We start from the raw sequence: 13236 nt of genomic DNA on the forward strand, positions 1-13236 counted from the left end.
GTTCTTCTTTCGACTAGCTCCTGGCAATAGAGGAGAGACTCTTTAGAGTCCTGTTTGGGTGGTTTTTCAATTTGTTTGTGCATTAGCTCTACCAGGTGTATTAGGAGCAACTTATACTGGTCACCCTCATATTTCTCACTGAGTACAAAACAGTTACCTTCCAGTGCATGATTTATTATTGCAAATAAATTTGCACACACACCTTGAAATGTCATTTAACAGTCTAGTTTGGCCTTTTCAAAGATATTTAGCAGCTTTAGTTCCTGTACTTTCTCATCTTCAGCAAATATTGGATAAGTTCTTAATTACAAAGTCTTAGTGTTCAACAGATAGGATGCTGAACATTTAATCAAAGCATGTAAAACAATATGACTAAGTTATGTAAGATCTGTGTAAGTTAAGCTGATATGAAGTACTAGTTCAGCACAAAGACAACCCTTTAAAAAAAAAATCACATTTTTATCAAGTATCTGCATTAAAAGTGACACACTTTGTTCAAAGAAATGCAAACAGCACTGCTTCTATTCAGAAATAATAAAACAGAAGTGATCTTGGCACAGCTTTAATCTGTTATAAATAATTTAATTGCCTTCCATTTGGAAATAAGCCCCATTTAAAACCTCACAGAATTTCTGTAAGCACCCCTACTAACATAACTCCTTCTGGGACTTCAAACTTTAAGAAAATATTTAGGGTTAAGTCTTCAAGAAGGTATTAACGAAAAATGTTTATTTTGTGTAGGATGATTTTTTTTTCTTTTTAATATAAGACACAAAACCAGTCATCAAGGACCTGAGTAGAAGATACCTTTTTTCCCCCCTGATGGTCTAGACAGAGGAATGCTTCTAATTCAACTCAAACAGTTTCAGGGCACCTTTAGCAGGAAAATGGAAATATATCTTGTCTAGACAATCATGTGCCTGACAGTTAGAAAAAACTCTTCTGAATGGCAAGACTGGACTACCTCAAGTTGAGAAGAGATACAAACATGAGACTCTAAATATCAGCTAATGCTGTAAACACAAAGGTCAAAGTCAGTAAACCTCTTGTTATGGTGAGTCCAACTCCCACCAGCAAGTGCTCGTCTGACCTACCCTTTTAGACTTGAGTCTAAAGGCAGTTAACTCCTTGATGCCACCGATCTCTGAATAAATATTTTGGTGATGTACAAACATAAAACATGCCATTAATTTAACTACTTGAGGATTTCCAAGCTAATATTACCCACTTTGCTAGCTTCTTATAGAGTTAATCAATGATTCATGAACTTCTTGGAAAGTACAAAAAGTCAGAAGCTGGATGAGCTAAAGGGAACATCATGGCAACCCCACAAACTGTCGGGCCACATGGAACAGGACAGAGGTCAAAACGTTGCATTGATAGATACCCAAAGGACACACCGTTCTCCTTCAAAGAAGCTGCTGGAACAGCAAACTGAAGTCCGTTGCTCATAACTCATTTACCTGAGCTCAGCCAAGTCAAATTGTTATGTTTGCACAATGCAGAGCTGCACTGCCCATCACTGGGGCCTTGACAAGCCAAAGGTTAACAGCACTCTCATGAATTTCAGCAAGGCAAATACAAAGTCTTACACATAGGAGCAAAGACCCCCCATGCAGAAGTTCAGTCTGGGAACTGAGAGGCCAAGCAGCACAGACATGAAAGTAGGAGTCTAGTGAACAGTAAGTTGACTGTGGGTCAGCAGTATGGTTATGCAGTAGTGAGTGTAATTGTTGACTGCTCTGCACTAGGAAAAGCATAGCCAGTGCTTTGAGAGGACTGACTATTCCCTTCTAGTCATCGTTGTTTGTGTTTCAAGCAGCCTGCTCACTTTTAAGCCTTCAGATATAAAGGATGATAAACAGGAGAGAAACCAAGGAGAGACATCAAAATGGTGATGAGCACACGATGCATGAGAAACAACTGAAGAAGCTGGGCTCCTTCAGCCTTAGGAAGAGAAAGCTACCGAAGTCTCTAATTGCAGCTTTCTAGTCCCTACCAGCAGGAATACAGATGGAGACAGACTCTTCTCACAGACACGCAGTGAAAGAACAAGAGGTCACAGTCACCAGTTGCAACAAGAGCAATTCTGACTAGACTTAAGAGGTAAAAAGGCAAGCTGAATGATCAAGGACTAGAACAGGTTAACTGGAGAGCCTGGAAAATCTCCATCCTTGGAAATTTTCGACACCTAACAGATAAATGCCCTGAGCAACCTGAGAGAGCTTCAAGATCAGCCCTACTTTGAGCAGGATGTTGACCAGATGATCCCCAAAGGTACTTTTCAAGAAAAATTAATTGTGATATTCCAATAATAAGTAGCCACAAGAGCTGAAGCAAAGAAAGAAAGGCAAAATCAGCCTCACAACAACAATAGACCCTCACATGGGTCTATTCACAGCAGCCTCCAATGCAGCATTATTTCTAGCTAACCCAGCAGCAATTCCAGCACTGATTCAACAAGGTCTGCAAAATTTCAAGCAACATCCATGAGTGCTGAAAAAATAAGGTATTAAACCCCACTTTTTGAATGAAGCTGTGCAGATAAAACTGTAAGGTTTCGAGCCTAAGGTCTGTATTACAACTTTCCATCACAGAAAAGAATTATTTTGTATTGGGAAAGCTGAAAATTATTTTGGTTAACATTTACTTAGAGACAGCAGTAGGAACATATATGTTTCAGAAAGAAAGGCATGTTAATTTTAACATAACAGAATGATCTCTGGCTTTCATGTGAGATTTTATTTGAAATATTGATTTTTGTTTTGCTTTTTTAAGTTACATTTTCAACATGGTTTGTTCTCTGCAACCATAAAGAGTATTATTTACAAATTGCTATGGATAGTTGGACAATTGGTATCATCTGTTGTTTTCTTTGTACGAATGTCAAACTGGCATGCAGTAATTTTTCTAACTAAATCAATTTTGGTTTGTCTAAAGAGCTTTTTAAACATAGTTTACTCAAACAAGTGATATCTTCTTTTGTTTTTACACACTAATGTTCACCCAGCAACTTCAAACAGGTGAGTAAAAATGCTATATGACAATATTTATTAGTCCACAAACACAGGATGTGTCACCTTCTGCTGCGGTCCCAGAATAAATCCTGGCAAGCTAGAGTTTACAAAAGCTCAATGAAAGTAATGACAGTAACATTCCTTGTAATAACTGAAATGAAATATTGAAATACTATAATCATTTAAGGTATTTATAACTTATTGTAATTAAAGCTTCTCCTAGAAAACACCAGATTGTGTAGGCTATATTCCTGGAAAGAAGGCATCTGCTAATCTTGGTAAACAGAGCAGAAAAGTAGGATCTGATTTAGAATAAACACTCTTAATATCCATTCATTGCTTTTTCAAGATTGTTCCTTGAACTGGACCAGCCCCAGAAGTTGCCAACATATGCTCCATCCTGTGGAACTAAACCCTTGATCACCATCACCTCACTCCTCAGTTGTAGGGTGCACAGTGTTTCACACTGGAGTTACTGCTAGTCAGGAGGCATACAGAAGCCTGCAGCTACAAAAGAAAAACACTTAAATGTAATTCACGTGTTTCAGTATCAGAATCTTGTCTTTCACGTGACTGTTATACTCTATAGATCTGTGAAAATAGTATGGGAGAGATTTAGGTTGGGGAAGCAAAATGGGTAGGAACAGAGAGATGGTAAAATTAGATAAGGTAAGACAACCTGAACCAATCCTTACAAACAAAAATCTCACTGAGTGAATCTGCGCTAAAATACTCTTCCATCTAAATTGTGATTGTGAGTCCTTGTCATTTAAGGACAGATCTCATTTGAATTACTCCCTTTAGGTAATCAAATAAATTCTTTTGATTTCCTACCATCTGTTTAAAATAGGAATAGAAATAGCAGATGTCAGTTGTGTGTGCAAGAATATACTATCATATAGAGTTCACATCTCTTCCCTGAGTACTCCTTAAGCCTAGCACCACTTCTGCCCTGAGACATCCAAATTACTTTCACTCCAATCCTCCTTCACACTCTATCGAAAATCTTTCCTCATTCCTTCCATCTGCATACTGTAACTCCAGGGCTAGGCTTACAGAGTCCAAATGAATATAAGCATAATCATAATATTTCCTGCTAAAGAGTGACAGACTTAAGTCTGCCTATACAGCATCTATATGCCTTCCTATGTGTCCTAACTCCCCCAGTACTTGATCCTGAGCTCAGACCTGTGTCTAACCCAACACACTTGGCACCCTATCAATACTTCTGTCCTGCTTTCCCACTGACTACTGGCATCTCTCTTCAAAGGGTACAACCTGAAATGTCTAAATACGTACAAGATGCTGGGCATGCTACTGCAGCAGATGTACACTCAGGAAATATCCTCTGAGAAACCACATCTGTGGCAGCCTTTTGAGAATCTGTTCAATACTTTTATAAGATAGCCTTGTCACACTGATAATTTGGATTTCTAACAGACATCCAAAATTTTTTTACAGAGCATTCCGTATCAGTTTTACTTGGGAGAACATCTTGTATGTTGCCTCATTACTGTATGCTCTGTTATTCAGTGTAGCTTACATAAGGCTTTTTGAGATCCAGCATTCACAAATGTTGGCATTCAAACACAAAGGAAGTGGTCCAACACATTGCAATATTATTATAAAAAATGTATTTTTAAGGATATTTGAATGTGAAATTTTTTTAGTATAAGGAGATGAAAAACAGGATATACTATGCCTGTGCTTTATATAGTACTATCAACGTGTTCTCTTTCTTTTTTTTTTTTGTTTTCCACTAAACATGATTGAGATGTCAGTCCCAAACATTCATGACACTAGCATAGTGTAATATACCTGTATTGATTTGACTGAAATTTACTATAGAAGATAATTTAGGAGTTTCAAGAATAGTATCTCATGCTATGCCCCCTCTTGCTTCTTCCTCCTCTTTGTTCTAGCCCACTGATCATGAAGTTAGGGAGTACAAGCCCTCACATCAGCAGATTAGTACAATAGTTCTGTAATACAAGGACCTTTAGGATTGTCACCAGACAAAATTTGATATAGAACAGAAGCATGCAGCAGTTGTAATAGCTTCTGTGCAGCTCTTCCCTACATCCCACAGTATTCAGCAAACACTAAAACCAGGGAAGAGGGGGAGGCAGAGAGAGAGAGAGAGAGACAAAAGGACAGAGAGAGAGAGAGAGAGAGAGACAAAAGGACAGAGAGAGAGAGACAAAAGGACAGAGAGAGAGAAAGAGAGAGTAAATAACTAGCACTTCGCTGTATGTCAGGAATAACTAGTTTCCTATCACCCACCTAGTGCAGGTAATACAAGTTAAAACCTTAGCTGTTCTTTAATTAAAATTTTTAAAGAATTTAATGAGTACAGCCAGTCAGAAGACAGACAGCAGAAGAGCGCACTAAGCCCAGCATTAAAACTCAGCCTCCTCAGCAGTGTATGCACTCCTTTGCCTGAATTATTTTCTGGAAGAGAGGAAGGGATATTGTTGCATTCCTGATTCTCATATTGACCTAGGGTTTGTCATTAGCCCCACATTTTATTTCCAGATAGGCTCTGAATTGGCTAAAATCCAGTCCTTCGTTGCCAATATGGTGGACTTAAGTTGCACAAAGTTCTCTATAGGACCCTAATTTATTGCTAGAACCAACACTGTGATCAGCCAACACTAGACCAAACATTCTTCTGGGCCCAGAGTAGAAGATAAGTTTCTACAATTCCCACATTTTTGCTTAATGGTAATGATTAATCACTGTCAAATTCTGTTCACACACACAAGAAAACAGTTTATTCTGCTACCTGTTATTCTTAGTTGAGGAGGTAATGTTTTGTACTGTGCATTTAAAGTTTGTCCTTTCTAAACACGCTGTTGTCATGTCAGGAGCTTGCACTCTGAATTGTTCAAGGCAGCAAAAAAAAAAAATCCGTTTCAACCTATTGCACAACATTATTTATGAACAGTCAACAAACATTGGGAAGATTAGATGTATCCAGACCAATAAATCTACTGCTACTATTCAAAGCCTATGCTAACATCTTTTCTGGTAAAACAAAAGAGTGAATGCAAGGGGAAATTACACAGTTACTGATGCTTGACATCTAAGTGATGAACAGACAATGAGAAGGGTGAACTACTGTCACTCACTACTCCATTTAGCTGTCTTTAAGAAGGATGCTGTGAGGACAGATTGAGCAGCCTAAGGAACACATGAGAGTCAGAAGACTGAATCTCACTATCAGACCTCCCAGCCTGCCACCTCTGTATGCACTAGAGGTGCACAAGCTAGGGCTGGGACAGCCTGACCAGGCTGGGACAACCTGACCAAGCTGGGAATGAACCCGATAGCACCACCATAGGAGACACAGGATACTGTTACCTTTATCTGCCTTTCCTTAAATTGTGAACACCTGGGAAGTGGCGTCTATGTTCCTGCTCTCCCAGGTCTGTTTTTGCTCCTGCTACTTCAGTGTCATGGGTCCGGCAACACTTTTCTGTGCTGCAAGCCAACAGTGTGCACTCTCAGATCAGAGGTTAAACTTTATCCTGGGTTGCATCAAAAGGAGTGTGGCCAGCAGGTCAAAGGAGGTGATTCTGCCCCTTGGCTCTCATAAGACCCCACCTGGTCCTCAACACAGGAAAGATGTAGGGCCACAAAGATAGTCAGAGATGAAGCACCTCTCCTATGAAGATAGGCTGAGAAAGTTAGAGGTGTTGAGCCTGGGGGGGGAGAGAAGGCTCTCGGGAAACTTTAGCAATCTTCCAGACTTTAAAAGGGGCTTATAAGAAAGAGGGAGAGAGACTTTTGACACAGGCAGGTAGTGATAGAACAAGAGGGAATGGTTTTAAACTGAAAGAGAAGAGATTTAGATCAAATGTTATGAAGAAATTTTTTTACTCAGAGGGTGATAAGACACTGGAACAGGTTGCCCAGAGCAGCTGCAGATGCTCTGCCCCTGGAAGTGTTCAAGGCCAAGTTGAATGGGGCCCTAAGCAACCTGGTCTAGTGAGAGGTATCCCTGTCCATGGCAGGAAAGTTGGAACTAGATGATCTTTAAGGTGCCTTTCAACCCCCAAACCATTCTATGATTCTACTCACAAGCACAAGACCTTCAATAAAATCACTATGAGCCTGTGCTCAAGAGAGCAAACTAGACACATTTTTTCAGGTAAGTCGAGCTTTTGCTGTTTTAATGAGTCTTCATTTAGAGTCTTGGCATTTGCTGAAAAATATGAAGCTAGAGTAAGCAGAAAAAGCCTAAAACTGAGTTGTTATAACAATCCACATGCACTTTTCACACCCATGCCCTTAATGCATCTGAGAGTACAGGTTATCCCCATGATTGAAGCTGAACTAACACCTCACTGCTGATGAGAGCAAGAGGCACTGACCTTCTGCTCCTCCCACCCTCTCACTAAGCCTGGTTTTGACAGTCATTTGATCATGCAGTGAATATAATGAAACTATAAAAAAGCAGAAAAGTACACAGGTGATTTCTTTTCCCCTTATCAGTGAGTTAAACTAGCTTACCCTGAAATAAGGGGCAAGCAGGTGGGATGGGGAGGTTCATTCAGGGAAGGCACAAGAAATTTCCCTTTCTGCAGCAGGAAGCCCTTAGCTGAGCTGGCTTCACTGTGAGTCGCTCTTATGATGGCTGCAGAGATGCATCCCCAGTGTGTTTTATAACAAAGAGCAAATCTTTACATCTCCTGAGGCTGTACTCACACCTCTTCTCTTACTTTTTGACTGATTATCCATTCTTTCTGTCCTATTTTTTTGGTTTGAGCGCTCACACACATGTATAACCTCTCAACATATGCCTTCAGCTTAAGATTGTAATAAAACAATAATCATCATCTAGCTTTCCTAGGTTCCTATCTATCTTCCTACCATGTCTAGGTATCACTGTGAAGAAGGACATTTAATTCCACTTACATTTAGCTTGACTAAACGATGATTAAGCCCATAGTTTTATCCACACCCCTGATTGCTTATACATCAAATGGGCAGTGGGTGGTAGCCATTAACACTACCAACAGTTGAAGAGATTTCTTTTTCTGGCAGCATTTCTTAAAGTCTCATCTTAGGGCTTAGTTTTTAAGTCATATTTTTCAATAGTTCATTGAAATAAATGTTCATAAAAGCAGATTCATGAAGAATTCTTTTAATATTACACATCCATGTCTGATCCTCCTCTTCCTTACAGTGGTTATTTGCTACAGTAATTTCACTATCTTCAGAGGTCTTGGTTCTAAGTACATTAATTTAAGTAAGTTTAAAAGTAGGCCATGCAAACAAAATGAAATACGGGCAAAGTGCAAAAACTCTTTAACAATCTCATTTAATTTGACATATAAAATAAATATGGATTTTATTCAGGGATGTATTGTCATCTTCAAAAGTCTGCTAATCCTAGAAGTCATTTTATTGAGTCTTTGGTTCGTGATTTTTAAGCAATAATTTATTTCAATTAAATGACAGCATCTTTTAATCACAGGGAAGTGACTTGGCAGACAAGCAATTCTCTCTTTGGAGCTTTCATACATTTATTCATCTGCCTAAATTTCCTAACACTTTGGAGTTCAGTTGAAGTTTCATCCTGAATTAATGATTTGGGTAAAGAAATCTGTTTCATTACAACACATAAGAAACACACATAAGAAATGAAATAAGGCAATTGTTAGGGGGACCAAGGGTAGTGTGATAACTTCAAGCCTGAAAAAAAACAGATGTAAACCCACCGTGATCATTTGCCATCCACCTCCATGTGCCAGAGTTAAAATTAGTCCACAATAGCTATGATTTTTACATCAACAAAACCATAGCTTTCCCCAGAAATTATACAGGTGTCATACAAAGCAAGCAAAGGTATTAAACACTGCTGATGCAGGTAAGAAGTATCTCTTTGCCTGGAAGATAATGTTTAACATAAGATCAGGCAAAATAATTAAGCCTGGTAGTAGTCACCAGACCTCAGTACCTACACCAGTGTGACCATGCCTGACAGGGCTGGAGAAGAAACAAAGCTCCATTCACTGACATCAGGCTGCTGCGTATGTGTGCCCTGCTATAATACTCCATTTTTGAAATCTCTTTGCCTGCATATCACTGGAAAAACAACAACAATGCCTGAAGCTTTCTGATCATACATTTTTCCCCGTTGTATTTTTCAATTTAGAAAGAGCCCTAATAGCTCCGTTTTCTATAAATGGATGTTTTCATTTGGCAGACAAGCAGCCCTTAGACACCAGGGCACACTTTTTTTTTGGTTGTTCTGATGGCAATTGTTCTGCTGGAGTACATCAGAAAGCATTGAAATCTCCTCACAGAGTTTATCACATTTGCTTTCTTCAGCCAGAAATGAAAATAAGTTGTAATTTAAAAAACTATGCCAGCCACTTAAGAAGTAGTTTCACATTATTAGACCACATTGCCATAATTATAAAAATTCCACACAAAACCTCAATTCTCAAACTTACTAAAATCTTCTTTTCATATCCTATACCTACTTCTTTTCCTATGCTATTGATCCAGACTAAGTACTTGCTGTGTTATCTCACCATCTTCCAAGAACATAGTTAGGAAACAAAAAACGCGCAACAAATCCATGAAATTGTTAAGTGCACCGTAGCATAAAAGCATTTAACAAGGTTCTCTGACCACATCGCTTGTGTTCAATCCACAAGAGCACCTCCTACTACTTAGCCTAACAGTCCAGTTTCTATTCTGATACACACATCTGTCACAAAAAAAGGAATTAATTCAATCTACCATGAATTCATGGACTCCTTGAATCTAGGATTTAATTCCATGGTATGTGCAAAACTGAGCACTGTAGAGCACTGAAATCCTGAAAAGTATCAGGTAAAATATATTTAGAATTAGAAGAGCAAGAAATAGGTGCTTAAATTGCTTGACTCCTTGATGCTGTGGTTTACAGAGGAGCTATTTTAATCATGGAAAGATACCCCTACTACACCTAAATAAGCTGTGGGAAATGATCTAGGGGAGAAAACTGTATTTTTAAACTCAAGGTCCAGCCAGTAGACAGTCCTATATAATTTTGTCTTAGAAAATAGCTCATAGTGCTGTGACACAAAGGGAGGAAAAAAGGAAAAAGAAAACCAAACAAGCAAACAAAAAAGAACAAACAAAACACAGTCATCACCTTGAGAAACTGCTACAGAGTCTGAAACTTAGACAGATCTCCAGCTTTTCGCTAGCAGCAAGAAACCACAATAAAGAGATGAAATAGAGTTAGAACAGCAGTTGGGATTCTCACTTTGTTACACGTATATCATGCTGAATTAGAAATCGCACTGCACCCAGAGGGTGGTTGGGCACTGGAACAGGCTCCCCAGGGAAGTGGTCACAGTACCAAGACTGTCTGAGCTCTAGAAGCATTTGGACAAAACTCTCAGGCACACAGTGTGATTCTTGGGGTGTCCTGCGCAGGGCCAGGAGTTGGACTCAGTGATCCTGATGGGTTCCTTCCAACTCAGCATATTCTATGATTAACAGTCTTAATAAAATAACTGTGATTATTTAGACAGTGTGTTTGTAAAACTCAAGAGCTTTAATCTCTCCTGGTTCAGTTTATAGCATAGGTCAGAAATTTAATGCTGTGCAACCCAAAACACAATCCTGATTATCTCATGCTCACAACCCTTAGCTACACTGGCAGCTAGAGTATATGGAAAACTTAGTCATTCATTAAGCAATGGGAACATTTAAAGGATGTTTATGAACATTGCCATCTGAATGGCACTGGAATAAATTAAGCCAAAGTTCAAAAATATTTTCTCAGCAAACTATGAGATACACCTTATAATTACCTACAGTTGGTTTGTATTTTAAAGGCTAACTCATTTGAAAGAGGGAAAAGACAACAGTTGATAGAGGCTGTGTCCATACTTTTCCCCCTTGCTAAATGTTTCTATTGCCTGAGTACAGGGAATAGAGGGGAAACACCTTTAAATCGTGTTACCTGCAACATTTATAATAAAATGTATATAGTATTGCATGCATTTGATGTACATCCTCCTGTGTATTCCAGCACTGTATCATTAAAATATTAATATCTGGTCTCTTCCTCCTTACAGTGTGAAATTGGCCATATTTCAACTTGTTTGTTTTCCTAACAGTTACACAGTTTCAATGGCTATCATATACAATATTTTCTGAATATATAAATACACCTAAATAACTGCAAACTATACAAATTATGAGGTTACATTTACTCATGTATCTTGACATTTAGAAATTCTTCTGCATTCTAGTTACTTTCCCCTCTACGACATTTAAACGTCTCCAGAGATTTCACTATGATTGCTTCCTTTTATATAAGATCACATTTAACAAATCTCAGCAATGCAAAAAAAAAAAAAAAAAAGAAAAGAAAATTCACCATCTCTGTGAGTAGCTCCAAATGCACAATTCCAAACTTGCTCAAACTGTAGCAAAAGCACATCTCCCAGTTCTTTCACAGCAACAGATTACATTTGTTTTTACACTTCTTTAGCCTAATACCAAAACCACAGTTTCATACAAACCCATGGGTGGCCTATGTTCCAAAACAAAGGTGCTGCTGCAAAGCATCAGTATAAAGGAACTCACTGGAATTAGTCCTGTAGGTCCAGATCTTCAAACACTATCAATTCATTTCTATACCACCAAAGTAAGCTCACATTAATAGTTTGGTCAACCTTTTAGCCATCCTAAACATCTATAATTATGCAATGAAGGATCACAGTCGTAACTGGCACTGATACTTTGCCCTCTGATATCTTCCTTGAAGTCAATATTTCTCAGCCTATTTTGCAGCTAGATCACAACTGGTCATTAAATAATAAAACCCAACACCATTTACTTCTCTTGATCTAGTTAGAAAAATCTCTATGTCTTGAGTAGCTCAGGCAATAACTTAATGGTCAATAAAAAAAGTTATCTTTACAATTTAAGTTTTAAAGCTTTTCCTCCCCAATTACATTTCTAACAAGTTAAAATAATGAGACTATGCAATATTTTACATTAAAACTGCAGAATATACAGGATAGAGTGGTACCCATTAAAAAGTGTTTTAAGATGGCATGTTTCAAAAAATGCAACAGACTGCTTCCATAGCAGTATTGTAAACACGTTGCTACATTGATACTTTGCCTTTCCAGAGGGCAAGGGAATAGTGCAATGGCAGATACATTAATTGCCTTATGGTACAGGGCTACATACCACGCTGGCTAATAAAACCAGGAATCAAAGAAGAACCCCTCCCAAATCTTCCACAATAAATCCATGCTTTTTTAGCCATATATATTTATGTGGCAAGTTTTCACAAGAATGGCTCTTTGCACTTCGCCCTACCCATGCAAGAAATTTCTTCAAAGTTATTTTGTCCTTTATTATCATTAATAAACCTATTTAGAAAAAAAAAAAAAAAAAACAACCAAACAACACACTATCTGTCATTTAATCCTATAAATGTAGTGCATTTAGTCAGTTACCTTATTTATGACAGACGCTGTATATATGTAGTATCACAACATGCTGAAGCTAGTGGTCAGTACATACTTAAATCTGTACTGCTTATTGTTATACATTTGTGATACATTAATTATACGTTAATCTTTTGAGCAAGCCTAGACATCTATCCCTTGATCCTTAAAATTAAGGACAGAAGCAACACAGGGTTTAAGCCTGCACATGCCTCCCTGACAACAGATTCGTCAAGCAGATTCCTTCCCAGAGCAGTTCTCCAAGATATATTGAAAATATTCTGTATTTCTCAACGGAAAATTCCCAGGCTCAGCCACAGAATCACCTGTAATGAGGATTGTCTCAAAACCAGTTGTATTTTGGATCTACTAAGTAAAATAGAGGATAAGATTATGTTCTTCCCAATGCCTCCTTGGCCCTTTCCCCGAGGCTGTGTTGGCCTCCTTACACAACCACTCCCTCTCCCACCCGGCTGATGCCTCAGCATAACCACACGGCTCTCAAACATATGGTTCAGGCACTTGGCTCTGAAGCTGCCAGGCACACACAAGGAAGTTAAAGTAGGTTAACTCTAGGAGGCTGCTGAAAACAAATTATAATATCAAATAGATTTAAGTGAGTAGAATTGATGAACTCCACTCTTTCTTTTAACAGCATTTAAGCACTGAATAGATGCACTAACCTCTGCGTGCCTGTTCAGCAGACCTGAAGGCAACTACATGAATATATCCCTCAATAAAGG

At 38.5% G+C, this 13236-nt stretch overlaps 1 protein-coding gene across 2 annotated transcripts in view; it reads right to left on the reverse strand.

The window, feature by feature from the left end:
- Positions 1-13236, reverse strand: part of GABBR2 (gamma-aminobutyric acid type B receptor subunit 2) — a 475771-nt gene that overhangs the window by 386175 nt on the left and 76360 nt on the right. The window contains exon 1 of one of the 2 annotated variants that reach the window (XM_017813301.1): positions 6381-6483. The exons of the other annotated variant lie outside the window; for it this stretch is intronic. The gene's annotated coding sequence lies outside the window, so the exon portion shown is untranslated. Of the gene's footprint in view, positions 1-6380; positions 6484-13236 lie in introns of those variants that run through there. 2 annotated transcript variants of the gene reach the window in all.

This window comes from Lepidothrix coronata, unplaced genomic scaffold (genome assembly GCF_001604755.1).
Source record: "Lepidothrix coronata isolate B3197 unplaced genomic scaffold, Lepidothrix_coronata-1.0 Scaffold40, whole genome shotgun sequence".
Lineage (NCBI taxonomy): Eukaryota > Metazoa > Chordata > Aves > Passeriformes > Pipridae > Lepidothrix > Lepidothrix coronata.